Here is a 12,569-nt window from a genome sequence, read left to right on the forward strand (position 1 = left end):
AAGATGGAGGCATAGGGTGCGGGGCTCGGGCGCGGAGGCTGCTGGGAGCTGTAGTCTGGCGGCTTCCCCATCTGCCGCTTGGCTGGGGAAATGGGAACTACATGTCCCGGCGGGCGGGGCGAGGGGGTGGTGGCGCGGTCCTTTGTGTGAGGTTGGAAGAGCCTGAGACCGAGAAGAGGGGCCTGCTTTGACTCTGGACCCTATAGTTTGCTGGCCATTACCTGCTTGGGAATCTGACTACCAGTACCAGAGCGCAGTGCGGCAGTGGCGCCTTCTTTGTGTATAGACTGAGACCCCGCTCCATCTAGATATTTAGGGGTAGTGCTTAAAGACAGCTTTCCCCAGCCACATCTGGTACAGCAGCGTGGCGGAATTGACATCGTTACTCCAGTCACCTAGAGCAGGGTCTCAGCACCCAACCTTCCCCGCATTGTCTCCCCTTCGGCTTCTTGGGAAAGGGAACCAGTCCCTAATCTTTTAGGCACGTGGCTCCCACCCCTCTGTCTTGAGGAAAGGGCGTGCGCCTTTTTGAAAGCTCAGTAGTGTCCTCCCTTCCACCTCCTCTAGCTCTGATGGTGCCAGCGCCTGGCCCACATTGTGCAATGAACTGCCTGGCTTCGTCATTGTATGTAGAATTTTTTGAAGTTCCCCCGTGGGAGACAGCTTCAAATTTTTACCATGATGTTTTATCAATACGAAATCTTAGTGCCAAGGTTCTTTTGCTTTAAGGTTTTCCCTTAGAAACACCCAGATGGCGGCCGTCTTGTTTAACTCACAGGTGAAGCAGAGAACGCTCCCTGAAACAGGCTTCAATCTGCAAAGAAAATCTGAACGTTGTTAGGCAAGTTAATTTTCGTGTTTTGCACCTTAAATGAGTAAAAGAATGTGGCGCTCTTTAAACAGTTGGGAGGCAGGGCGGAGAGGGAGAATGCTCAAAGGCACTGTGGTAGTTAAATCTTTTTGAGAGGCTTAAATTTTCATCAGGCTGGTATGAGCTGGCAGTTCTCAGCCACTGCTACTAACCTACTTTTTTAAAATGTAGGTTTCAAATTGTAACCCACAAATACAAGCTACACTTTTCTAAAATGCTGAGTAATTTTCATTTTGAGTAAAGGCAAACATTCTTGATACTACATTGAGGGGCACTGTAATACATACCTTGATTTTATTTTGGTATTGATATCCAATAATGTATATCCTTGGTGTGGGTAAGGAGGGGGTTTATATACTTGAATAGGCATATACCTGAGTCATAAAACTTGGATAAATATTCGGCTTTCTTTTTGTTTCGTTTTAGCCCTGGGACTAAAATAAAAGAGAAGCTAATAGTTTGGTTTTGCAGCTGTTCTGGATGTTTACCATCGAGATGAGTATTTATAGCAGCTGAGTTGAAAACTAAAGTATTTGAGGCACAGAAGATAGGTTTTCTTTTTTTGTGAGTAAGTTCTGACTTAAGTATGACCTTTAGCGAGTGTGGGTGAAAATCTGGTGAAGTCCTAGCAAATCAAAATTGAAAGTGTGAAAGCTGATGTGCAGTCCGGCTTTATCCCCTACCCTTATTTTTCCCTCCCCCCCGCGAAGACACATCGTGTAGGGCCATCGATTTTTGTTTTATACAAACAAAATGCTAAAATATCAAATTATGCTGGAGTATATACATAACATTTAGTGTTCCAATGTTTTTTATTGTAGAGTTCAGTGGCACTAAGTCTATTGAAACTGTTGTGAGAGCCATACTTTCGACAAGGTAGTTAAAACATGGAAATTTTGGACCGATGTTCTCTTGGACAGATTTTTGAGGAATTGCATTTCAGGACTGTATTGCAAAATGAGATAAATATCTTGATCTTGTTAAACACAAAGAATTGATGTGCTTTCTTCTTAGCTTTGTCTTTGCAGAAAACAGAAGAGGAAGCACTTTGAGATCTATTTTGTAAGCTTTAATAGCTAGACTGTCTTAAGTGGTGAAACTACTATGGGTGAGAGTGACTTGCTGTTAAACCCTTCTGCCCAGTCAGGATTTTAAAAATTCCTTTGTTTTGATATTAGAATGTTTTCCACTTGCATGTGTGGGTACCTAGTTAAAAAGAACACAAAACTTTTAAATATTTTAATGTCCTTTTATGCTGAGGTAAAACTGTGTGACTGAAAATTATCAGTTGCCATATGTTGCACATGTAAGCTATCCGTTGATTTGCAGCTACAATCAGTACATAACCAGTTATTTGCATTTCTGTTTCTCCAATTTAGTAACAACAAGCTTCTGTGCTAGATACTGCCTACTTTTATTAGTGAAAATCTTTGCTCAAGACCCTTACATTTACTTCCTGTTGCTAATTGGCACAATAGTGCTTTTTTAGACCCCTGCTCAGTTTATACCTACTCTGTGGAACATGGTGGCTGCCAGCCATGTGTGGCTGTTGTGCACTTGAAGTGTGGCTAGTTTGAATTGAAATGTGCTGTGATTGTATAATAACATTGGATTTCAAGGAATGTAAAAGTGTCAATTTTTTACATTGATTCTGTAGAGAATAACATTTTGGATATAATTGGTTAACTAAGATATTTAATTAAAATTCCTTCTGTTTCTTTTGACTGTAATATGGTTACTAGAATTAAAATTACACATGTGGTTTGCACTGTATTTCTGTTGGACACTGCTGGTCTGTGTTGTTTTCTGATGTGTCTAGAGTGTTTCTTCAGCATCTTCCCATACTACCATTTGTCCTGCTTAAAAGTATTAGACTTCTGGGTGTATGTATAAGCAGTTAAGTGATAGATAGTTTTAAATATCTCAGTAGCTGTTTAGATAATAATCCAGTACAGTTGTTACTACTAAACAGATACAAAAAGATAGCTGAGTCGGTTTGAGTTTATTTTTTTACTCAACAGGTGACTTAGGTTGGTTAATTATCTAGACTTTATTATTTACCTTAGATCCTAAAGTGAAAATGAATTAAGACCTATTAAGCACTTCAGTTATAAACTGTGGTGCTCAATGAAATGTCAGGCAATAGAGAAACTTTTCAGTCCTATGCTACCTATTTGGGTCTTTGTTTTTCCCGCCTAAAAGAAGACACTGCCTGAAGGAAGTGGGTTAGGTGAGCAGACTTTTGTAGACTGGCTTAGCCTTTTATTAACTTTTCCCAAAGTCAGTGCTGCCCATACTTTCAAAATAATTTGTCAAAATAATAAACTAGGTAGTGTGATACATTTTAGATGGATTACTTACCACATAAATGTGTTAGTTTAACCTCTTGATTTAGTGCCTACTATGTCATGGCTTATGCTAGGCCTTTGAGGTAAAACAGCCAACTGAGGAAGACATGAAATAAAACAGGTGGTGGCCAGGTGGGGTGACTCACACCTGTAATCCCAGCACTTTGGGAGTCTGAGGCGGGTGGGTCACTTGAGGTCAGTTCGAGACCAGCCTGGCCAACGTGGTGAAACCCTCTCTGCTAAAAATACAAAAATTAGCCAGCCAGGCGTGGTGGTACACGCCTGTAATTCCAGCTACTCGGGAGGCTGAGGCAGGAGAATCGCTTGAACCCGAGAAGTGGAAATTGCAGTGATTAAGTAATACTGCTATTTCCATGCTGAGCAAAGGGAAAAGGAGTTGATTACTTAGCACTCAGGGAGATTCTCAGATACACATTTAAATTGTTCACTAGTGTTTTTATTGGTACCCTATGGTGGGTTTGTGGGGGTGATTTTTTTGAGTCAGCGTCTCACTGTCGCCCAGGGAAGAGTGCAGTGGCACAATCAGCTCACTGCAGCCTCAAACTCCTGGACTTAAGCGATCTTCTTGCCTCAGCCTCTCGAGTAGCTGGGACTACAGGTGTGTGCCACCACACCCAGTGAATTTATTTTTTGTTTCTAAAATTGTTTGTAGAGACAGCATCTCACCATGTTGCCCAGGCTCGTCTCAAGCAATCGTCCCACCTCGTCCTGCCACAGTGCTGGGGATTACAAGCGAGAGCCACCGCCCCAGCCCAATACCCAGTGTTCTGTGTGACTTAAGTTTCAAGCTTTTAGGTGGATGGAGGAGATGCACTTACGTTCCTAGGGTTAAGGCAAAAGAGTTGGTTAGTAGCACCAATTAATGTTAATCTGGGCATGAGTGGATAGCCATTTATATTAAAATGCCTGAGCAATACCTTGAAGTTCTTCAGTAAGTGTTAATTTAATTGAAAAACATTTATTTAACTGCAGAAGCTGTGAAGATGTTAATTCGGCCAGTAAATTATTCATGACTGTTGGTGGGTTCGTTTGAGCTTTAGTAGCTCCTAATAGACCTCATTAGTGCCTAAGAATGGCCCTGCAATACTCCAGAGTTTCGGTTCCAGAAATCTCTTTTTGTGTTACTGTATCTTGGAATTGACGGTTCTTAATGTAATACAACAACCTAGACTGGGTTAATCCAGTTCAAGTTTTTCAAGATAACTTGCTTTCTCCGTCTTGAGTTCTTTGGGTTCATTAATAGACCTAAAGTATTAAGATAAAACCAATATACACAGTCCGTATTTTTTAAAGAAGAGATTATTTCTTGATTGGATAATTAAAACTTCATACAATTAAAGGTGGTATAACTGTTTACACTTGAATTGTGGTGTCCTTTTGCTTATTAAGGATTAACTTTGGTTGTTTATGGCAGCACTGTATTAGGTGCTAAAGGAGGCTGTGCTAAAGAAGTTTGAGTTTACCTCTCAGAAATTTGAAATAGAATTGGAGGAACAAGATACATAAAAACATGAAGTAAACAAAGTACAGAAATTGCTTGGTACCACTTGCTGCAAATTGCTTGATGCAGGCAGTGGATGTTACTGCACCATTCTTTAGTAGGAATTAATGAGTCTGCTGGAATGGTCAAGAAAGGCTTTTTGTCACCTTGAAGATCACAACAGTATTTTTTTGTGGGAAGACCCATATAAACAAAGGTGGCTAGAATTCAGGAATTTCCCAAGAGTTGTGTTTAAGGATTAGGCAAGGTAATGGACTTCTGGGAGAACTGGAACACAGTAGAGAGTACGAATGGGAGGTAGAATGGAGACACCTGGAATAGTAGTTCTTAATTTTGGTTGGAAGTCAGAAACACTTGGGGCAGATTTGTGGTTGGGGGGTGGGGGGAGATAACAATGCCTGGCACCTAACCTAGTGTAGTTAAATTTAGAATCTTTGTATGGGACTCAGGCTTTGATTTTGTTTATTTTTGTTTGTTTGTTTAAGGTTGCTGGGGGCGGTGGATAGCCAGGATTAAAAACTTCCCATCTAGAGTGGTGGAAAAATAACTGAAGATGTTTGATAGGGGAGATGAGAAGTGAAATTGGAGGGTTTTTGTTTTGTTTTTTGAGACAAGGTTCTGATCTGTTACCCAGGCTGGAGTGCTGTGTCGCTCTCCTGGTCTCTGCAGCCTTGACTTCCCAGTCCTCAGTAGCTGAGACTCCAGGCGTATACCACCATGCCTGGCTAATTTTTTGTATATTTAGTAGAGATGGGGTTTCTCCACGTTGCTCGGGCTGGTCTTGAGCTCCTGGGCTCAAGCAATCCTCCTGCCAAGGCCTCCCAAAGTGCTGGGATTACAGGCATGAGCCAGCTCACCTGGCCAAAATTCAAGTTTTTTGATAGTCTGGTGGTGGTATGTGACAGAAAATGGAAAGTGTGTACACTGGAATTTGGCGGATGTATTAGACACCTGAGCTAAAATACGTCATTTAGTAGGACAAGAGATGGATACAAACGATACCGTGAGGGAAATACTAACGCAACTTGCAACATTGGGTATGGCGATGGAGAGGGGAAGAATCAAGACAGTTAAAGTGGCCCTACCTCAGACCAGTTATATTCCTCTGAGTGGGGGCTGGGCATAGTTTTTTTTTGTTGTTTTTTTGTTTTTTTTTTTTTAAAAGCTTCCCAAGTATTTGAGCACCATTACCCTCAGACATATATCTAGTCTGGGTAATAGAATGAAATAAAGTTGAAAGATCAGACAAGTGTATGTAACATTTGATGTTTGAAGGAACAATATAAAGTCATGGGATGTTAGATAATAGAAAATGGCCAGATCAGCTATTATTGAGTTTTTATTTTGCATGTGAGGAAAGTGAAACCTAGAGAGATTAAATAACTTGTTCGTGGTATTTACTAGTACCAGTGATTGAGATTACGCTCTTCTGGTCTGAGCTGTTTCATCAGCTCTGATCTCTCACCTGATAATCATTCTTCTGATGTTTTCAAATATATTATCCATTTCTCAGCATGTCCACCTTTTTCTTCTCCCTGTAGAAATAATTTTCGTTAACGCCATTTGGTTAACTTTGGATTCAGTGCAAAATAGTTGTTTATTTTATAGCTAATATAAAGCAGAAATGTAATTTTTACTGACAAATACATTTTATTTCTCTTCTATAGACATTTCTCATCTATTTACTGCAGCAGTGCAAATGAGATTTCTATTTGCTCACTAAGTCATCTCCTATAGGATTTCAAGACTTAATACCACTTTCATCAAAAACTAAGGCACTGTTTCCTGTTACATCAAGTTGAAATGCTTCATAATCTGGCTTCACTACACCTGTCACACTACATATCCTATTTCACTTCAGCCCAGTTCTCTGTTCTCCAGGCTAGCCTGTTGATTTTCCTCTGAAACAACAAGCCACACTGTTGCCACGGGCATTCATGCAGAAGACTTCATTGATGCCAGGCTTAGAAAATCATAGAATGCATGGTTGCTTCTCTCAAGAAACTTAGAATTTAGTGGCATATTCTAGCTTGACTTACGTGCTATTTCATGCCTAGAACACTCAGCTATTTGCCTGATTTTCCAGATTCAGTTCAAATTCCACTTATTTAAAAGCTTTCTCTATACTTGCCATGTTGCTTTGATGCACATGCAGTTCTGGATAAACAATAAGTAATATTTCTAGATAGTCTGTGACATAATAGATATCTAGATGCTAATTGAGCAAAATAATTTTTGGCGTTTTTGTCCTATACTCTGTTTTTTTTCATGTATAAATCTTGTGTTCTCAGCAAGATTGTCTATGCCTTCATGGCAGGGACTTCTTTTATGTTTTCCACAGAGCTAGATCATTAAAAAATACTTGCACTAAATTAAATATTATGCCATGTAACTGAGCTTATTTGGGGGAAGAGGTCAATAAAGACTATGGAATAATTTGAGGTCTTGGGTATGAGATACCAAAGGAGGTAGTTGTTAGTACTTGAGAGATTGCTCCAAATAACATCAAATGAGCATGCTTCCAGGTTTTCTGTATTACTTGCATGACCTATGATTCTAAGTTAATGAAATGAGTTCGTCCCTCTTCTCACCCACTGTCCCTGATTATTTTATAAATGTTATACTTAATGTCTTCATTTTTTACCTCTAGTATGAAGTGTAACAGAACAGACTTTACCACCTGAAACTGCTGCTTCAAGTTCAGATCAGGCAAGGAACAAACCTCGTAACAACAAACAAGACCAAAGAAGAGTACACTTAAGTTGAAGACACAACACTTGATCTGAAACAAGAAGTTTGTGCCTACTCAACAGCTTTGAAAGAGCACTTCCCAACGCTGCTAGTAGTCTTTGTTTTCTTCAGTGCTGTACTGTGAGATTGCCCGGTACAGCAGCAGTTGTATTCTTTATTAGCTTGGTAGATCATTTTCTCTCGCTCTTTTTTTTAATACTAGCAACTTTCATCCTTTGAAACGTGTGCTGAAAAGAAGAATCAGCAAATACTACTGAAAGTGCAATATTCGATTATCACTGCGAGGTAGGTTTGTAATTTCCTATTAAGAATCAGTTCCATAATTCTGGATTTCCTGATTATTTGGTCAAATATAAAATCTTTATTTGTTTTCTAAAGGTATTCAGAAGACAGTTTTTCTATTCTCAACTAGTATGAAATATCAACACTATCTCTTGTTAGATAAGGACAGTGTTTATGGTCAAAACAGATTTTTCACACCAGATTATATTAATACATGCTGATCTCTCGACTTACTGGTCTCTTAGAGAAGCTCTGTCTGTACTATTTAGAAGTTAGGATTTCAAATAAGAATGCATTGCAGTCTTTCCACGAGGGTCTGTGAAACTTTGGTGATATTTGTTACTGACATCTGTTTTTCTCTCTTCAATGTTAGCTTCTTGAGGGAAGAACCTTGGTTTATGTCCATACCTACATTTACAGTGCATATTTATGAATGGTATACAGTGCATATTTGTGAAAGAATGGTTGACATGCCTACTGTATTGTTAGGCATTGCTAGTGCTGAAATATAATGAGTGAATAAGATATTAGTGGACCTGCAATACAGGACGATTTGTTACACAGGATCACAGTTTAATATAGGCTAAAAGATATTCATAAAATATTAAGAATATAACTGAAGCTGTTCCCTTGAAGGTAAGGAGGAGGGTAAAGAAAGCCTACAGAGAAAGGATATTTGAAGGTGAGTAGTACCTTGTTAAGAGGGAGAAGAGACATTGGTAGAGGTATAGAGACAACAGAATTAGCAGATTCAGGGAGACCTGAAAGCACATGGTATATATTAAGTTGTTCATTATGAACAAAGTAGAGAATACAATTTTGTGGGGAGAGTTACGAAAGGGAAGTTTGCTGGAGGCTTGGCCCAATACATTTGTCTTTATTCTCTAGGAGAGCCATCAGATGTCTGTAAGCAAGGGCTTAATGGGTTTTTCCCCCAAAAGTAAGATAGCTTTATTGCTTAACATTTTAAAGTAATATTCAGAAGTGTACCTTTAAAAGACAAATGGTGACACTTTTGAGGGAAAGGCTGAGGATGGGAAAATCTGCCAAAAGCAGTGGATCGAGTATAAGGAAGATAAAAGCTAAGGTTTAGGTAGAGAAAAAGGTAGATGCTGAATGTTCTGATGATAGAAGTGAGGACTTGGAGACCAGTTGATTCTGAAGGTAAATGTAGAGGGAATGACTTTATGAAATCCAGTTGTCCAAGCTAGAAACCATTGTTCATAGGAATAGGGAAGTTAGCATAGTAACTTACTGATATTAAAATATATAGTGGAAATCTATTGAGGTCATTAGCAATCTGAAGTTGAAGGAAATACGCTAGTACAGAATATTAAACAGTGGTTAACTTTGAAGGTTGGCTTATGAAGAGCAATTTTCCTCTTTAATCTTTAGTTTCCAGATTTTCTAAAGTTAGTAGACATAAAGGAATTCAGAAAGAAGTCATCAGATTATAGGTAACAAAGGAAGAAGCACCAATGAAGAGAGCAAAGAAGTAGAAGTCAGGAAGAAGCACCAAAGATAATTTCAAGAAGTCAATGGTAAACATTTTTTTAAATGCTACAGAGGTCAAATAAAATGAAGAATGAAAGTAAGTTGTGCAGTTACAAAAGCTTCACTGCTATTTCAAGAAGCACTTAGGACTTTATTTCCAATTTATTGAAGGATTATGTAATAGTGTTGATGACCTTACTGTGCACTAGAATATTCCTTAACTAAAAACTAGTAATATTATCTATGTCTCATAAACAGACAGTTACTTAATTTTAAGGTAACTGTACCATTTAGTTTTTCTATTTGTTTCTTCTTACCTTAGCTGATTTTTAAAGAATAATTTTAGAGTTTTAGACTAGTTGTTATGGATTCTGTTGGATTAGCTAAGGAAGATTAACACAAATTGAAACCACAATTTTATGTTCTGAAGGATAAAAGATTAGATTTTTTTTTTTTTTTTTTTTTTTTTGAGATGAGTCTTGCTCTGTTGCCCAGGCTGGATTACAGGCGTGCATCACCACACCTGGCTGATTTTTTGTGTTTTTAGTAGAGACGGGGTTTCACCATGTTGGCCAGGCTGGTCTCGAACTCCTGACCTTGTGAGCCACTGTGCCTGGCAAGATTAGATATTAAGGCTTTCATTTCATTGACATGATTTATAGAAATAGATTTAAAGAAATGCTTTTTGTTTAGCGTAATCTTTGTATTCCGAATATTAGTTTACTACATGAACATTTTAATATATAAATGTATCCATAGCTGTCTAAAAATTACATGTTTACATAGTTACAAAGAAACCACAATTGGGATGAAGATTTTTAGCAGTAAAACATGGCCATGGTTGTACAGTTGTGAAATAGTTCAGTGAAAGGGGACACACACCTAAGGAAACAGATTTGGTAATGCAATGGAACCCCCAGATTTTAAAGGGGGGTTTTGTAAAGTCAGTAAAAATAATACATAATTAGGAACAAACACATATGGAAGGGTAGAATTAGCCATAAAATGGCAAGAAAGAACAAGGACTGTGAAACATTTGTTTGACATGTGAAAATAGACCTGAATTGTTTGGTGAATGATTTGAGCCAGGTAGTCTAAAGGTGACAGACAAGAGGAAAGCAAAACTAGAAAATTCCTGTCATGCTCCTAGTTTTTTTCTGCTGAATGCAATAATTTTCATACTTGAAACATAGCAAAGCAGAGAAAACCGAAGCCCCAGATGAGTGAGAAAGTAACAGGATTACTTGGCAGTTGCTAAGGTGCTAGTTACTAGGTGTGTGATAGTAGTCAAATAGAGACCTATGACAGAAACTGTCAGTGTCCTGATTTTTCAGTCAGATGTGGGAACTGTTGAGCTTACTTTTCATCTCTAGCAAAAACCCCAGAGCCAGTGAATAAAAAACTTGACAGAGTAGCTCATGATAGCATAATGGTCAGTATGGAGAAATGTTGGATGGATAACAATTAAAAGAGGTTAGTAAGAGACTGATTTTAGAGAAGTCTCCAGGTGTATGCTGCCAGATGCTATCCTTGCCCTGCTTTTTTCGGAGACCTAATAAATAGTTATGTGAGTACCTGTGTGCTACGTAAGCACTTATTTTAGGCTTTTTACATGAAGCAACTCATTTAACTATCTCAACAACTGTGTGAGACAGGTATTAAGATAGGAGTCTGATAATTTAAAATTAGTCACCAAATTGAAATACTAGATTAACCAACAGAAGGCATTTTAAAAGCATTAGGTTATAGTTTTTTATTTAGGAACAAATGATCCATTACAGAGGAACTGAAAGAAAACCTGATTTTGCTAATGTGATTTGTGAAGAAATGATGGGGATTTTTTTTAGTTTTACAAAGTTATAAAACTTCAGTCTACAGAATCAAGGGGTGTAATCACTCAGTACCTTATATTGGTCGGGTACGTTAAGAATAGTCGTGAAATGCGCTTCAATGAATAATTATTTAGAACCTATCCAGAGACCGCAATTAGTATGAAAAATGGTTGTGTTAAGAAAATTGAAAGAAACAGTGGAAGTCAAGGGGAGGTACGTTTGAGAATACAGGGTGGTTTTCTAAAGATCTTATGGTGAAATAGGCTACCTTTTCTAAAGTAATTGTTTGACAATCAGTAGAAGCCAAGCAGACCAGATTAGTGGGGAAAAACAACTTAGATCTTGTAATAAATTACAAAGCATAGATTTCCACCCCCTCTCCCCAAAGGAACTTGGAAACCAGTTAGGTGCTCCCACTTTACGTTTGAGGACAAAATCCCAGAGATGTTAGAAGTACTTGAGAGTCAGGGCTGAAAGCCAGTCTTTTGACTTTTATGTTCTTCAGGGAACTTCAGTTTATTTCTTGGGTTAGAAATGAAGTTTAAATTTGACTTGAGATTTGTTCCAGTTTTGCTTTTATTAAAGGAGGACTAACTTTGTTAATGACTTCTTCAGTTTTAAAAGTAAATATGCAGAAAAGGGTAGAAGGTCTAAACTTTATGAGGCTGGAGATATTTGTTTGTTGTGTTACCTACTATATGAGTAGAACCTAAAATAGTGCTGATGCATTGTACGAACTCAATTGTGGTTGAATGAATAAGGCAGTGGTTAAGAATGGAGTCAGAACTGGATTCTGTTCCCACATTTGCCATTTTTAGCAGTGTGCCCTTAAGATGGCTAAGTGTTTTCTCATCTGTGAACATTAAAGTAGATTTTCTGGTCTTTAAATACATTTGAAATCATACTGTATAAATATCTGATGTTTCATTTCCTATTACAGAATAAGCATTTTCCACATATTCTTTCCAATGAGCACATAGCATTACATAAGTTGCAATGACGTCTTGAACCATAAAGTGTTAGACTTTAGATTATTTCCAGGAATTTGCTACAAAAATATGTTTGTTAGAATACTTGTGCATAAAGCTTTTTTCACATTTCAGATTTCCCCAGGAGAGCTTTTCTGCAATGCAGTTGTTAAGAAAAGTATCTCCACATTTTGATACGTGTTGCTAAATTGCATTTCTAAATGTTGTACCAATTTACTACCATGAAAGTGTATGTGTTGTTCTTAGCTCACTTTTTCATTATTTTAAAATCTTACATCTTTGCTAATTTGGTATATGAAAGTATTAATTTGCTTTATCTGAATTATTTTATTGCAAAAATTCAAAGGTTTTTTATGTTTAATGTTTTGAGCTTTTGTGTTTAAAGTTTAATGATTGATATTCAAGGATGATTTATTTACTCACTTAATCAGTAATTCAACATAGCACCTGCTCTGTGCCAGGCACTGTTTATCTAAAATC

The 12,569-nt window shown here is 37.9% G+C and overlaps 1 protein-coding gene across 18 annotated transcripts in view; it reads left to right on the top strand.

Annotated features, from left to right (window-relative positions):
* CSDE1 (cold shock domain containing E1) overlaps positions 1-12,569 on the top strand; it is a 40,596-nt gene that overhangs the window by 365 nt on the left and 27,662 nt on the right. For 6 of the 18 annotated variants that reach the window (XM_065547339.1, XM_073998376.1, XM_073998383.1 and 3 more), the window contains exons 2-3: positions 730-841; positions 7,392-7,777. The gene's annotated coding sequence lies outside the window, so the exon portion shown is untranslated. The remainder of the gene's footprint in view (positions 1-729; positions 842-7,391; positions 7,778-12,569) is intronic. The other 12 variants (XM_065547343.1, XM_073998377.1, XM_073998385.1 and 9 more) reach the window with 2 other exon arrangements.

This window comes from Macaca fascicularis, chromosome 1 (assembly GCF_037993035.2).
Source record: "Macaca fascicularis isolate 582-1 chromosome 1, T2T-MFA8v1.1".
Taxonomy (NCBI): domain Eukaryota; kingdom Metazoa; phylum Chordata; class Mammalia; order Primates; family Cercopithecidae; genus Macaca; species Macaca fascicularis.